Source organism: Salmo trutta, chromosome 2 (assembly GCF_901001165.1).
Source record: "Salmo trutta chromosome 2, fSalTru1.1, whole genome shotgun sequence".
NCBI lineage: Eukaryota > Metazoa > Chordata > Actinopteri > Salmoniformes > Salmonidae > Salmo > Salmo trutta.
The window spans coordinates 22,131,369-22,147,778 of record NC_042958.1 but is presented as its reverse complement, the minus strand read 5'-3'; the positions used below and the strand labels follow the sequence as shown (position 1 = coordinate 22,147,778).

At 40.9% G+C, this 16,410-nt stretch overlaps 1 protein-coding gene across 5 annotated transcripts in view; it reads left to right on the top strand.

Annotated features, from left to right (window-relative positions):
• The window catches only part of plppr5b (phospholipid phosphatase related 5b), a 116,719-nt gene that overhangs the window by 47,850 nt on the left and 52,459 nt on the right, over window positions 1–16,410 (top strand). The gene's annotated exons all lie outside the window — the stretch shown is intronic.

Sequence of the window (16,410 nt, the reverse complement as noted above, 5' to 3'; positions counted from 1 at the left end):
GGTCCAGAGTTGAGTTTGAGTGTTCTAGTCAATAGGTGATGTAGTTCTAGTGATACTTTCTTCTTCTGGTCCCGTGTGGCTCAGTTGGTAGAGCATGGTGTTTGCAACGCCAGGGTTGTGGGTTCGATTCCCATGGGGGACCAGTACGGAAAAAAATGTATGAAATGTATGCATTCACTACTGTAAGTCGCTCTGGATAAGAGTGTCTGCTAAATGACTAAAATGTAAAATGTAAAAATGTTGTTAAAAAACACCACTGACGGTATATTTTCCAGTAAAAGGTCAGGTTATGGCTATAGTCCAGTTATTTTTATACAGTATATGCATGCTTGGTACTGACTGTACACAGAGTTCTTCCTTTTTTGACACCTATACCTGACTTTTCTTGCATAGACAAATAACAACACCCACATGCTGCATCCCACACACTTCCAGAACAGCCAGGAACCTAATATAGAAACCATAGATAATATAGCAGGCTCTATGACAGAAACCCTCTCCTTCAAAGCACTGTAGAATGCAGGCTAATACATCAGGTATAACTATGATAATTCTGTAGGCTATACTTATTTCTTTTTAAATGTAACCTTTATTTAACTAGGCAAGTCAGTTAAGAACAAATTCTTATTTACAATGACGGCCTAGGAACAGTGGGTTAACTGCCTTGTTCACAGGCGGAACAACAGATTCTTGCCTTGTCAGCTCAGGGATTCGATCTAGCAACCTTTCGGTTACTGGCCCAACACTCTAACCACTAGGCTACCTGCCACCCCAAGTATGGCACCCTATGCTTGACTCTTACCACCCCAGATATTTGATGAAGGATTGTGTCTCAGGCTAATGATCACAATTTGTAATCTATTTAATAACAAGGTTTAATAATGCTTTAGAGCATCGCCTCAAGTCTTGATGATAAGGTGTCGGGTGTCAAGTTTCATATTTGAAAAGTGTTGAAAATGAAGAAGGATGGTTCTTTCTGCAAGCCAAACCCAATATGGTTTCTGGCCACTGTTCTCCATGCATGATGACATTCATGCCTCTGCAGATGACAAGTATTTGATTGACAGGATGCTCATAGGGGACATTCTCTCCAGCCTACAATGCTGTGTTTGTTCCCTATTCCTGAAAGAGGTTATCACTTTGGAGACTCACAGGCATATTTCAGAGGTTGCTGCTTGTCAGGATTCCCTGTTGGACTGAGTGTGTTTGTAAGTGACTCTTCTTTCATGTTATGACTTGGGGCGTCTCCAGTCTCCAATGCATTCAGATGCATTGTGCTTTCATTTAAATATTTCAGATCCCATCCGCCATTTCTCCATTTGTCTGACATTTTTTTACTCTTTGTTAAGTGTAGGATGGTGTTGAGACATATGATTATGTCAGTGTTGTAGTGTAACTGTTATGCTCATGAACAACATTAAGTGCTGACAGTTTCACTTATGTTGAGGTTATCTAAAATATACAATTGTATTATACTAGAAAATATCAAAGAACGTTTTTATGTTGAAAATCTAATCGTTATTTGAGATAGCACTGACCGAATATGGGATTTTGTGGTAACAGGTACACACACGTACACATGATGCACACACACACACTAAGCCAACTGACTGAAAGTGTCTGTAAGACGGATGATGACCTAAGCAGAATCACACATTCAGTTCTATCCCAGGCTGGATGAAAACCTCTTGCTGCCACATTGTGTGTGTGTGTGTGTGCGTACGTGTGTGCGTGCGGGGGGGATCTATTACAAAGTAGTGTTGGCAGAGAAGATACTGCCTCCTTAAAATGTGCTGCTCAGAAATGTCTTATTGGATTTACAGTGGAAGTAAAACCAGAGGATTCTGATTGGTCGGCAGAAGGTGTACTGAAGTTTAATAGACGTGGGGTTGCCTATATATTGTAATTGGTATGTACAGCAGGTAGACACTGAAACTGTATATGCTGCAGACTTTCTTGCCACCTTATTTCCTATGCAGTGCACTAGTTTTGACCAGGGACCATTTGGGATAAAAAAACAGTGCACTACAAAGGGCTGAGGTTGCCTTTTGGGAAACAGCAAAGATTGAGCAGGGCAGTTGCAGTGCCCTATAGTTGTTACATCTACCATGCATAATACTACATACAATATCCCTTTACATTGATCTTTTGAATTAAGAAATTGGTCCACTGCCATTTGACATTATCAAAACCCCCCAGAAATATTGTTTTAACATGATCAATTTGTTTGATAGTCGCCAGACATGTAAACCACATTAAGATGTAAATACTCTTATCGTTTAGATTAGAAGTATCAGGTTATAAGAATTTATAAGTATGGTGTGTGGATCATATATTGGAATGTGACTATTAAGAGTTTATAATTAATGTTTGATTAATGTCTTTACATGGGATTAGAGAATGTTTGCGCTTTTGAATTAGACAAAAAAACATGACCATGAACATTGTGGTCGATTCTAAACAAAAGAAAACAACACATACATGTGCACACACACGTACACACACACTGCCATTGTTAGTGCCTAATTGAATGACATTCAGCGGATAAACTGATGAGAAATGAGATTGATTGCAGTTTAGCCAACACTGCATATTGGCGATTGAAGTCTGGGGTAAGTTTAAATCCAGTCGTGCTTTAGCCTGGAACAGTACATCATGGTGCATAGTACACATGGTATTAAACAAATGTCTGCAACACTAGACCTGTTGCAGTTAAGTTTTAATTCAACTTGTACTTGTTATTCTACTTACTTATCCAGAGGTGCAACACAGTGTAAGATACTGTATTTCTACAGACACGACAGCACAGCCACTGATAAATACTGCATTCTCCCTACACTGCAAAAGTTTGATCTCAGACAGTTTACTCAGAACTTCTCACCACTTGAATAGAAGTGGTGAAATTTGTAGTGAGGTTTTTTAGCAGAGCATAGCTGAGTAGTGGTGAATGTCTTTAAAACAGTGCTCGCTTTTGACACACCACTTAACGAGACAACATGAGTAATGTAAGGTAGAGATACAGTGCAGTCTGCCTTGTGCTTATTCCTATTGTCTGATTGAAACATTCTGCAATTTCTGCTAAATGGGTTTGAACTTTTTGGGTGAAAAATACAAGTTTTCTCAAACTCTCACCGATTTCTTTATAATGTCATTCATTCAAAGAGAGTACTACTGTTCTAGTTGTTGATTAAGCCCACATTGAATGCTTTGAATTCAGCGTATTTGGTATGTAGAGCAATGGTATCTCCTTCTTCATAGCTCATAATTTCAGTTTGATGGTGGATTGATGACTATCATGGTTGGCTGTTGGCTACTGAAAATAAATAAATCATTCTCATTTTTCTTCCAAACCGATCAGTGATTCTGTTCTGCTGCAAGTCCTATCAACCCCTGGGGTTTGGTTGTAGTTAAAAAAAAAAAAAAAAAATTACGCTCAATCTCAACCGCCATCTTTTATTTATGACCAATATGCAAATCTCCATCTTTGTTGAAGAACATGTGATTAGCATTTCAGGGCACACAATGGTTTAGCTTAGGGCTATGAGATATCATTGTGTGGTGGTGATGTGCTTAAAAAGTAATGAGAGAGAGAGAGAGAGAGAGAGAGAGAGAGAGAGAGAGAGAGAGAGAGAGAGAGAGAGAGAGAGAGAGAGAGAGAGAGAGAGAGAGAGAGAGAGAGAGAGAGAGAGAAGAGAGAGAGAGAGAGAGAGAGAGAGAGAGAGAGAGAGAGAGAGAGAGAGAGAGAGAGAGAGAGAGAGAGAGAGAGAGAGAGAGAGAGAGAGAGAGAGAGAGAGAGAGAGAGAGAGAGAGAGAGAGAGAGAGAGAGAGAGAGAGAGAGAGAGAGAGAGAGAGAGAGAGAGAGAGAGAGAGAGAGAGAGAGAGAGAGAGAGAGAGAGAGAGAGAGAGAGAGAGAGAGAGAGAGAGAGAGAGAGAGAGAGCTAACTTTCAAAGGATTAATATTCAGAGTATATATATCCTTCCTCATATGAAACACTTCAATAACCCTCACTAATAACCTCCAATGTGATGGATCTGGCTCATCAATATGGAATACAGTTGGACTGATGGCTGCCTTGAAGCCTGCCTGCCTGCATGGACAACTTCAAAGATCCTTCGTCCAGCCAGTGACTTAGCCTCTCAGTGCCAAACGTATTAGGATACAATGGACAAATTGGTCAGACTGGGTGTAATATTTCAGGTCTACATGAAGACATATTGAGTCATACTGGCCTCTTAAGCCATCAGAGAGAGGGCTGGTTAAACAAACACCATTTTGTTCTCCTTTCACCCTGGACCTGACAGGCTTTAGAAGTCACAGGGAAACTGGGACAAATGGCCTAAGTCGCTAAGGGAACAGTAGTTGGCATTTAGCGGCTCCTCTATGTGTGTGTGTGTGTGTGTTTGTTTGTGTGTGTGTGTTAGCGCTGCGAAGGACGTCTGGATGGAGACGTGGGTGGCCTGTTAGGCCGTGGCGGTCGCGCTCCCACGTCAAGGTGATGCGATGCTTAGTGATGTTACTGGGTAGCAAAGTGACCGTTACCCATCTGCATCTCAGCTCACAGCTGTGTGTGTGTGTGTGTGTTAAACTACATACACCTCTGCATCAGCATGGGGCAATGTTAGTATTGGATTCCACATCAATGGTGGAGCACGCACACACACACACACACACACACACACACACACACACACACACACACACACACGGTTCAGTTTGATAGTGTTAAAGACAGTATCGATTCAGGGCCGGGCCAGGCCGAACACCAACCAGGAAATAAATACATTCACATCACATCAGCAAAACGTAGAACGCCAGCTGAGCAAAACGCCATAATACAGCCTAGTAATGTCAGTCTAAGCAGACACACTAACTAGTTTAACTGCTGTCCTCATATTACTGAGAGACTGTAACATACTGGAATTGCTTTTGACTGTAATTTAAGCTATAGGCACTGTGGTTATGGAATAAGAAGTGGTATTATGATTGTGACGGGTGAGCAATGCAGTTTGTGTCATATCTTAGCATGAAGCCAATTTAACTCAGAGAATTATCAGTAAATGAAGATAAGCTGCTCTACAACATAATGTCAGGTTTCAGTTCTACCAGCCAGGTATATGTACTACATACTAAGTCCCCAATAAGTTATAAGTGCTATGTGCAGTGCCTTCAGAAAGTATTCACACCCCTTGACTTTTTCCACATTCATTTTATAATGACTTCCCGATCTCTGTACACCACACATACAATTATCTGTAAGGTCCCTCCGTCGAGCAGTGAATTTCAAGCACAGATTCACCCACAAAGACCAGGGATGTTTTCAGGCCAGGCTTCCAATGCTTAGCAAAGAAATCAAGTCAAATAACATTTTATTTGTCACATGCGCCGAATACAACAGGTGTAGACTTTACTGTGAAATGCTTACTTACAAGCCCTTTCACAACAATGCAGAGTTAAAAATTAAGAAACATTTGCCATTTTTTTAAAGGAAATAGTAACACAATAAAATAACAATAACGAGATTATATGCAAGGAGTACCAGTTCCGAGTCAATGTGAAGGGGTACGAGGTAGTTGAGGTAATTGAGGTAATATATACATGTAGGTAGGGGTAAAAGTGACTAGGCAATCAGGATAGATAATAAACAGAGTAGCAGCAGTGTATGTGAAGAGTGTGAAAGAGTGTGAAAGTGTGTCTATGTGTGAGTGCGTGTGTGGCGTCAATATGTGTGTTGTGTGTGTGTGAGCGGGGCATGTAGTGTATGTGTGTGTGTTGGAGTGTCAGTGTAGTATATGTTATAGTGTGAGTCCAGTGAGTGTTCATAGAGCCGGTGAAAGACAGCCAGTGCAAGTAAAAAGGGGGTCAATGCAAATAGTCAGGCTAGCCACTTGATTAACTGTTAATAAGCAGTATTATGGCTTGGGAGTTGAAGCTGTTCGTGAGCCTTTTGGTCCCAGACTTGGCCCTCTGGTACCACTTTCCATTTCACTAGCAGAGAGAACAGTCTATGACTTGGGTGACTGGAGTCTTTGACAATGGGCCTTCCTCTGACCCCGCCTGGTATAGAGGTTCTGGATGGCAGGGCGCTCATCCCTAGTGATGTGCTGGGCCGTACGCATTACCCTCTGCAGTGCCTTATGGTCGAGTGCCAAACAGTTGCCATACCAAGCGGTGATGCAGCCAGTCAAGATGCTCTCAATGGTGCAGTTGTAAAACTTTTTGAGGATCTGAGGGCCCATGCCAAATCTTTTCAGCTTCCTGAGGAAGAAGAGTTGTTGTCGTGCCCTCTTCATGACTGATGTAGACATCGCGGAACTGATGTGGACACCGGGAAGCTCTCGACCCACTCCACTACAGCCCTGTTGATGTGAATGGGGGTGTGCTCGGCCCTCAGTTTCCTGTAGTCCACAATTAGCTCCTTTGTCTTGCTGACGTTGAGGGAGAAGTTGTTGTCATCGCACCACACTGCCAGATCTCTGACCTCCTCCCTATAGGCTGTCTCATTGTCGTCTGTGATCAGGCCTACCACTGTCGTGTCGTCTGCAAACTTAATGATGGTGTTAGTCATGCGAAGCCGTGCAGTCAGGAAGTCCAGGATCCAGTTGCAGAGGGAGGTGTTCAGTCCCAGGGTTCTTAGCTTAGTGATGAGCTTGGTGGGCACTATAGTGTTGAATGCAGAGCTGTAGTCAATGAACAGCATTCTTACTTAGGTGTTCCTTTTGTCCAGGTGGGAAAGGGCAGTATGGAGTGCAATATAGATTGCGTCATCTGTGGATCTGTTGAGGCGGTGTGTGAATTGGAGTTGTTCCAGGATGTCTGGGATAATGGAGTTGATGTGAGCCATAACCAGCCTTTCAAAGCATACATATGTGAATGCTATGGGGAGATTTGGACATGTTTTTAGACAGGTTACCTTGACGTTCTTGGGCACAGGGACTATGGTGGTCTACTTGAAGCATGTAGGTATTACAGACTGGGTCAGGGAGAGGTTGAAAATATCAGTGAAGACACTTGCCAGCTGGTCAGCTCATGCACTGAGTATGCGTCCTGGTTATCTGTTTGGCCCTGCGGACTTGTGAATGTTAACCTGTTTAAAGGTCTTACTCACATCGGCTACGGAGAGCGTAATCACACAGTCGTCCAGAACAGCTGGTGCTCTTATGCATGGTTCGGTGTTGCTAGCATCAAAGTGTGCATAGAAGGCATTTAGCTTGACTGGTAGGATCAACTGAGCAGCTGAGAGCTGGGTTTTCCTTCGTAATCCATGATAGTTTGCAAGCCCTGCCACATCAGATGAGCGTCAGAGCTGGTGTAGTGGGATTCAATCTTAGTCCTGTATTGACGCGTTGCCTGTTTGATGTTCCATCGGAGGGTGTAGCGGGGTTTCTTATAAGCTTCTGGATTAGTGTCCCGCTCCTTGAAATTGGCAGATCTAGCCTTTAGCTCAGTGCGGATGTTGCCTGTAATCCATGGCTTCTGGTTGGGATATGTACATACGGTCACTGTGGGGATGACGTCGTCAATGCACTTATTAATGATGCCGGTGACTAATGTGGTAAACTCCTCAATGCCATCGGATTAATTCTGGAACATATTCCAGTCTGTGCCAGCAAAACAGTCCTGTAGCTTTGCATTCGCTTCATCGAACCACTTCTGTATTGAGCGCGTCGCTGGTACTTCCTGTTTGAGTTTTGTATGCATCTCTGTGTGTGGAGTAAAGGTGATCTAGAGTTTTTTTGCCTCTAGTTGCACAGGTGACATGCTGGTAGAAATGAGTTAAGACAGATTTCAGTTTTTCTGCATTAAAATCCCCGGCCACTAGGAGCACCGCCTCTGGATGAGCATTGTCTTGTTTGCATGGCCCTATACAGCTCGTGCAGTCTTAGTGCCAGCATCGGTTTGTGGGGGGTAAGTAAACAGCTACAGCATTATTTTATAGTATGAAAAATACAATTGAACATATATGAATAAAATAGAAAGGATATGTAATGAGCATTTTTATGTTTGTGCTTTTCTGATAACTAATTTCTGTGTTCTATTTATGTGCTGTTCTAAAAACCAATTTCTGTGTTCATGCAAGTAGCTGACTGAAAGAATCCTCACTATCAGTAGCTGCAATTTGGCAGTACACCCAGACGTTGTTTTGAGAACAAGAACGAAAGATATCTCAGTTTCAAGGTCTCAGCTTAGAGAGAAGAAGCCTCGTGCGGTATTGGTCTGTCACATGTTATGAACCAGTATTGGTTGGTCACATGAATGAAACAAAACGTTAATTATTAATTAATTATGCTAAATCATGCAAATATAACGTTTCTGTGTATAGCCGTATATAAGACAACTGCTGGGACTGCCCAGGCAGAGCTTCTGATTGACATGTGTACTATGGTGCATTGAGTTGGTTGGAACTTCTCCAGCGCGCTAACAAATAAACAATGATTCATTTAAGATTGACTTTGAGTGTCCCTGTGTAAGAATTTCCACGACAGATATTCTCTCCAAACGATTTGAGTGAGTTCGCACATGAGGCTATTCTGTGTTAAACGGTTAACAAACAAATAGGTACTCCTGTATGCTTAATTTAGAGTTATTTATGTAACTTTAGTTGTGATACAAATGTTGGGCTATATGTTTTGATTTTTTATACGTTCTAAGGCTGCATGATGCGACTAATGATTTGAAAAAAGTCGCATGAAAAGCATGAGCTTTGCTTTGTTTTGCGCTGGCTGTACACACTTCATCAGTCTCTCATTCACAATTTGATAATGACTCAAATTTCCCGGCTGCATCCCCTTCGTGTGGCCGTAATGCCTCCTAAAAAACTCTATGCCTTTTGCGGACAGTGGCACGTGAGCGGGTCTTTTTTACAGGCTACAAGTGAAGACAGACACATCGGGGACGAAACTGCACGTGTCCTTATCCAATTCCGACGTGCATATTGAAGAACTGTCCACATTTACTTTTCATGAGCCAACAAGATGAGTAGGCCTACCGAACAGCAAAAGCACTAGCCTATGTCAATCTACTATTCCCCATAGTACAAAAGTTGACCTATTCTATTCTGTGTCAGATTGTCTCAGACAGATGTGGGATGCGATAGATCCCAAATTAATTCAACCACTAGCATCAAAAAAACTGTTTTAAGCAATGAGCCTGACACCACAGATTAGAAGGTTTAGCTTAAATATGTTGATAAACTATTTCTTCCCATTATAAGCACACCAATGCGCACACGGTAGTAGGCTATAAGCAACAATATTACATTAGCAGGAAAACACCATTCTCAAAAGTGACCACAAATGCGATTATGCATGTATTGCTTTTATTATAAAGGTGCATTGTTATGGTGAAAATGATCTTCCCCAAACTTGAAACTCACGAGCTGTGTATGTATGCCACTTAGGCTCTACACCCGTTGTAAAGCAGATTAATGTGCTTGATTTTAACCTCTACAGTGTCGGTGGGTGCACAGTTATGAACTTGAAAATGTATTAATAAACCAATTAGGCACATTCTGGCAGTCTTGATACAAACATTTTTACAGAAATGCAATGGTTCATTGGATCAGTATACAACTTTGCACATACACTGCTGCCATCTAGTGGCCAAAATCTAAATTGCAACTGTTCTGGAATAATACATTATGGCCTTTCTCTTGCATTTCAAAGATGATGGTACAATTATAATTTTTTTAAACACATGTTTTTTCTTTGTATTATCTTTTACCAGATGTAATGTGTTACATTCTCCTACATTAATGTAACATTTCCACAAACTTAAAAGTGTTTCCTTTCAGTTGGTATAAATAATATGCATACCCTTGCTTCAGTTCCTGAGCTAGATTTGGGTATGTCATTTTAGGCAAACATTTAAAAAAAGGGGTGCATCCTTATCCTCTCTAGGGTATGTGGGCCGAAATCGTCCCACCTACTCAACAGCCAGTGGAATCCCGTGGCGCGTTATTCAAATACCTTAGAAATGCTATTACTTCAATTTCTCAAACATATGACTATTTTACACCATTTTAAAGACAAGACTCTCGTTAATCTAACCACACTGTCCGATTTCAAAAAGGCTTTACACCGAAAGCAAAACATTAGATTATGTCAGCAGAGTACCCAGCCAGAAATAATCTGACACCCATTTTTCAAGCTAGCATATAATGTCACATAAACCCAAACCACAGCTAAATGCAGCACTAACCTTTGATGATCTTCATCAGATGACACTCCTAGGACATTATGTTATACAATACATGCATGTTTTGTTCAATCAAGTTCATATTTATATCAAAAAACAGCTTTTTACATTAGCATGTGACGTTCAGAACTAGCATACCCACCGCAAACTTCCGGTGAATTTACTAAATTACTCACGATAAGCGTTCACAAAAAACATAACAATTATTGTAAGAATTATAGATACGGAACTTCTTTATGCAATCGCGGTGTCCGATTTTAAAATAGCTTTTCGGCAGAAGCACATTTTACAATATTCTGAGTAGATAGCCCAGCCATCACGGGCTAGCTAATTTGACACCCACCAAGTTTGGCCCTCACCAAACTCCGATTTACTATTAGAAAAATTTGATTACCTTTGCTGTTTTTCGTCAGAATGCACTCCCAGGACTTCTACTTCAATAACAAATGTTGGTTTGGTTCAAAATAATCCATAGTTATGTTCAAATATCCTCTGTTTTGTTCGTGCATTCAAGACACTATCCGAAGGGTGACGAAGGGTGATGCGCCCGACGCGTTTCGTGACAAAAAAATTCTAAATATTCCATTACCGTACTTCGAAGCATGTCAACCGCTGTTTAAAATCAATTTTTATGCGATTTTTCTCGTAAAGAAGCGATAATATTCCGACCGGGAAACCCTGTTTTCGTTCAAAGACGAGAAAATAAAACATGGTGTCGCCTCGTGCACGCGCCGCAGTCTCATTGTTCTCTGATCGACCACTATCCAAATGCGCTACTGTTTTTCAGCCAGGGGCTCCAAAGGCATCATTCAGCGGTTTGCCGCCTTCTGAGAGCCTATGGGAGCCGTAGGAAGTGTCACGTTACAGCAGAGATCCTCAGTTTTCAATAAAGAGAGTGTAGAAGCCCAAGAAATGGTCAGAGAGGGCACTTCCTGTAAGGAATCTTCTCAGGTTTTTGCCTGCCATATGAGTTCTGTTATACTCACAGACACCATTCAAACAGTTTTAGAAACTTTAGGGTGTTTTCTATCCAAAGCCAATAATTATATGCATATTCTAGTTTCTGGGCAGTAGTAATAACCAGATTAAATCGGGTACGTTTTTTTATCCGGCCGTGCAAATACTGCCCCCTATCCCCAACAGGTTAAGAGTTAAGAAGTTATTTGGCCTCTTCACAAATCTTATCAAAGCATATAGGTCTATGGGCTAGGCTACATGATGTGTGCGACTATGATTTGGGTATCATTCACAAGTGTGATAGGCTAATATTGTCACGCCTCACACTATTCTTGATTTAATCTTGTATTTACATATACTAAATAATATATGTGTGAGATTTGTTTTGATTTAGAATTGACCGTTATCATGCACCTGTCTCGAAACAGGGGCCGCGGAAAAAAATACATGTCTTCTATGCCCTTAAATAGTGAACAGAGGATGCTTTTCACATGGTTCATTTTCATGCCAAACAGATAGGCTATACTCCTGTTGTAAAGAGAAGCAATGTGCTTATTATTAAGAAAGTTGAGAAATGAATATAGTAGGCCTAGCCTATAGAAAGCTTATAAGATCCTGCTCTTTTTAATAGAGGCCATCACTCTGTTTTCTCATGCAATTGCATATCCTATAGAAATGTTGTGCAACATGATCTCATAGGCTCTCATGAAGTGTTTGATTAGATTTACATTTGCAGTGATGTCAGAGTGATTAGAGGGACAGTAGAGTCCGGAGTACCAGGCAGTTAGCAAGTTTGGTAGGCTACCAATGACCATCAGCAGCATCAGAGCATGGAAAAGCCTATTTACCGTGACTAAACGATCACGTGGAATTCGCCTGCCGTCATGACTCGTGACCGCCCGCGTGGCGGTAATACGGTCACCGTAACAGCCATAAGTACAGGACAGTAAGTACAGTCATGGCCAAAAATATTTTTTCAAGTAACTCACAATTTTCCCCCAAAATAAGTTGAAATTGATCAAAGTACTTAATCTCCACAATTCTTTATTTCACTGTTAATATTACAGAACCTTTGTTTTTAATTCAGAACATAATATATCCATTTAATCAGAAAATAAACAGAAATGGCATTCACAAAATTATTGACACGCTAGACTTAATATTTGGTAGTGCAGCCTTTTGTCAAAATAACTGTAATCAAGCACTTCCTATAGCCATCGATGAGCTTCCTGCACCTCTGTACTGGCAGTTTGGCCCACACTTCTTATGCGAACTGCTCCAGTTCTCCCAGATTTGAAGGGTGCCTTCTCCCAACTGCTGTTTTCAGATCTCTCCACAAGTTTTCAGTGGGATTTAGACTCATTGCTGGCCACTTCAGAACAGTCCAGCGTTTTATCTTGAATCATTCCTGGGTGCTTTTTGAAGTTTGTTTGGGGTCCTGCTGGAAGACCCATGACCTTCAACGGAGACCCAGATTTCTGACACTGGGTCTGACATTGCGCTTCAAAATGCTTTGGTATTCTCCTGATTTCATGATGCCATGCACACGTTCAAGGCACCCAGTGTCAGAGGCAGCAAAGTAACCCCAAAACATCACTGAACCTCCTCCATGTTTGACTGTAGGGAAGGTGTCATTTTCTTTGAAGGTTTCATTTAGTTTTTTGTAAACATAGAGATGGTGTGCTTTACCAAAAAGCTCTAATTTGTTCTCATCTGTCCACAGGACATTCTCCCAGAAGGATTTTCTCATGTTCCGGTGTGTTTTTGCAAATTGCAATCCCCCAAGGGTCTCCTACCGTATAACCCCCTTTCATTGCGTTGACGACAGATGGTGCGAGTTGAAACTGTCGTACTTTGCATCTGAAGGTCAACATGAATCTGTGTGGCCACCATTCGAACAAGGATTAAGCTAACATTTAGTAGAATATTCTGATTTGTTTGTCTTGTTAAACTGCAAACCAAAGACATACGTACATGGATACCATAATATGTTTTAATTTCAACAGTTTTCTGTAAGAAATGTTGCATTATTTGAAAAAAGTGCAAGGGTGCCAATATTTTTGGCCACGACTGAATAAATATAATAAATGCTAGGATCAAACCAAACTCTACATTATTTCAAAGATGTGACAATTTTTACTTCATGTGTGCTTTTTAATGCCTGTTGTAGGCAATGGATGTTATTGCCTTGATGATGACAGATTGTAAAGTAGATAACAGATAGCAATGATTCAATACCATTGGATAGAATTATCCCACTGTCCAAAGGTGATTAATATCAGACCAGGGTTCAAATACTATTTCAGGTATTGCAATTACTTTTCAATACATTTCAAAACAAGTATTCAGACAACCTTTATTTTAAAAAAACAAGTAGTTAAATAGTAAAATGCATTTGGAAATAAAATTGGAAAGTATTTGAAAATACTCAAATACAATGACTCAAATACACTCCAATGCATTTAACCCATGTATTTGAAAATAGTATTTGAAAAATACTTTGAAATACAATTTTGGTTGACCTTTTTTTTTATTTTTACAAAACAAACATTCAAATACTCAAGTTAAAGTACTTGTTTTGGGCCTTGAATTTGAAAAGACTTGAATACACAGAAAAAAAGCATTTAAATAACAAATACATGTATTTGAACCCAGGTCTGGTTGATACCAGTTCAGGTCACAAGGATCACAGTGTAGTAATAATACTGTGTAGTATAGTCAATGAAATAGCTATGATGCTGTAGCATAGTATTTTATATCCTCATTAATCAGATTCTTTACTATATACCCTTAAAGAGATATTTTGAAGCAAACAAAAGAAACTTGAGACAGTGAAGCACATAGAGAATGTTGATGAAGTGGCGTAGTTGGCCTCGAGAGTAGTACAATGTGTGTAACCTAGATGTAACCGATTCTGGTAGTGCTAGGCCTCAGTAATGCCCTGGGCTGTTCTGTTCCCCTGAGAGGAGGAGGAGGAGGAGGAGGAGGATGAAGGCTCTTTATCACTGTATCCTCAACTGGGACCTAATACAGCAGACCTTAGCTTCTTTCTTTCTTTCTTTCTTTCTTTCTTTCTTTCTTTCTTTCTTTCTTTCTTTCTTTCTTTCTTTCTTTCTTTCTTTCTTTCTTTCTTTCTTTCTTTCTTTCTTTCTTTCTTTCTTTCTTTCTTTCTTTCTTTCTTTCTTTCTTTCTTTCTCTCTCACTCCCTCCCTCCCTCCCTCCACCAGAGTAGTGTTAAATAAATCACTCATGGCAGCAGCACCTGTGCTAGGGGGGAAACAGTACAACCCTAAGCTCCGGTGTTGAACCCTTTCACTCCCTGGCGGCCCATTCAGTACTGAACTCCCTGACAGGTCCTGCTGCATCTGTGTGGCCAGTGAAGCGGAAACAGCAACCTGGGAACCTGTGCGTGTCTGCGTGCGTACGTGTGTGTATGGTCTTTGAAGCCACAAGGTTGCAGGTTTAAAGGGACAGTGCGAAATTTTTGAAATCAAGCACTTGTTCTACTTACCTAGAGTCAGATGAATTCATGGATACCATTGTTATGTCTCTGTGTGCAGTTTGAAGGTAGTGTAATTTTGCAGTCCATTGCTAATTAGCAGTAGCACAACGGCTGGAAGTCTACCGAAACAGACTGGAAATGTATTTATATCTATTTAAAAAGTGGTGTGCCCAATTGATACATTTTAAATAGGACTACAATGATAGCAAACCAAACACTGCACACCCATCTACTAGGGATCTATCAATTCACTGATATGCATTATCTCCCTGTTCAAATGTTTAAGATATGTGTGTCTGCGGAACCCAAAATATATCCAAATGTAGCATGCATATGTCAGAAAATCGATTCAAATGTTACGAATCGCCATTTCACAAAAATGTTTTGCTCATATTACTTTCTTACTTTGTTTCTGAAAATACTTCTCATCTTTTGTGACAACTGATGCGTGTCAGTGTCAAACTAAGCATGTAACTGTGTTGACAATCTTTGATCTACAAGTCATTTTGCATGCTGAGCTTATTCAAACTGCACGCTGTGCGCAACTTTGTGCGCTGACCAACGAGAGGTAGGCCTATACCTGATCTTGCACATCTGCGAGTCACCTACAGGATTCAGATCTTTGTAAATGGCTTGCGCGATAGTAGGCTTTATTAGTTGATTGACAACCAATGTAATTTGCTAGGTTATGAATATCAGATGTACTGTTGAAAATTGTGCTTTAAGTAGCCAAAGATACCTGCAAGACACAAATCTAATCTGGCTATACCTGCTGATTGGGGTTTACTGTCGTTAGATTTTAGATATACAGAGTAAAGGTGATAATTTCATAACAAGAACAGTCATCTCTTTTGCTACCCGCACTGCATGGCCGAAGTGGAGGAGAAGAGAAGCTCACTCCTAAAGACTTCCAAACATCTAAAGTCATGGCCTAAAGTTTTGAGAATGACACAAATATTGATTTTCACAAAGTCTGCTGCCTCAGTGTCTTTAGATATTTTTGTCAGATGTTACTATGGAGTACTGAAGTATAATTACAAGCATTTCATAACTGTCAAAGGATTTTTTTGACAATTACATGAAGTTGATGCAAAGAGTCAATATTTGCAGTGTTGACCCTTCTTTTTCAAGACCTCTGCAATCCACCCTAGCATGCTGTCAAATAATATCTGGGCGACATCCTGGCTGATGGCAGCCCATTCTTGCATAATCAATGCTTGAAGTTTGTCAGGATTTGTGAGTTTTTGTTTGTCCACCCGCCTCTTGAGGATTGACCACAAATTCTCAAAGGGATTAAGGTCTGGGGAGTTTCCTGGCCATGGACCCAAAATATCGATGTTTTGTTCCCCGAGCCACTTAGTTATCACTTTTGCCTTATGGCAAGGTGCTCCATCATGCTGGTGTAACCGATGTGAAATGGCTAGTTAGTTAGCGGTGGTGCGCGCTAATAGCATTTCAATCAGTGACGTCACTCGCTCTGAGACTTGAAGTAGGGTTTCAAGTCTCAGAGCGGCTTTTGTGGCGCGATGGGTAACGTTGCTTCGTGGGGTGTCAGTTGTTGATGTGTGCAAGGGTCCCTGGTTCGAGCCCGGGTTGGGGCGAAGAGAGGGACGGAACCTACACTGTTACACTGGAAAAGGCTTGTTTGTCACCAAACTGTTCCTGGATGGTTGGGAGAAGTTGCTCTCGGAGGATGTGTTGGTACCACTCTTTATTCATGGCTGTGTTCTTAGACAAAATTGTGAGTGAGCCCACT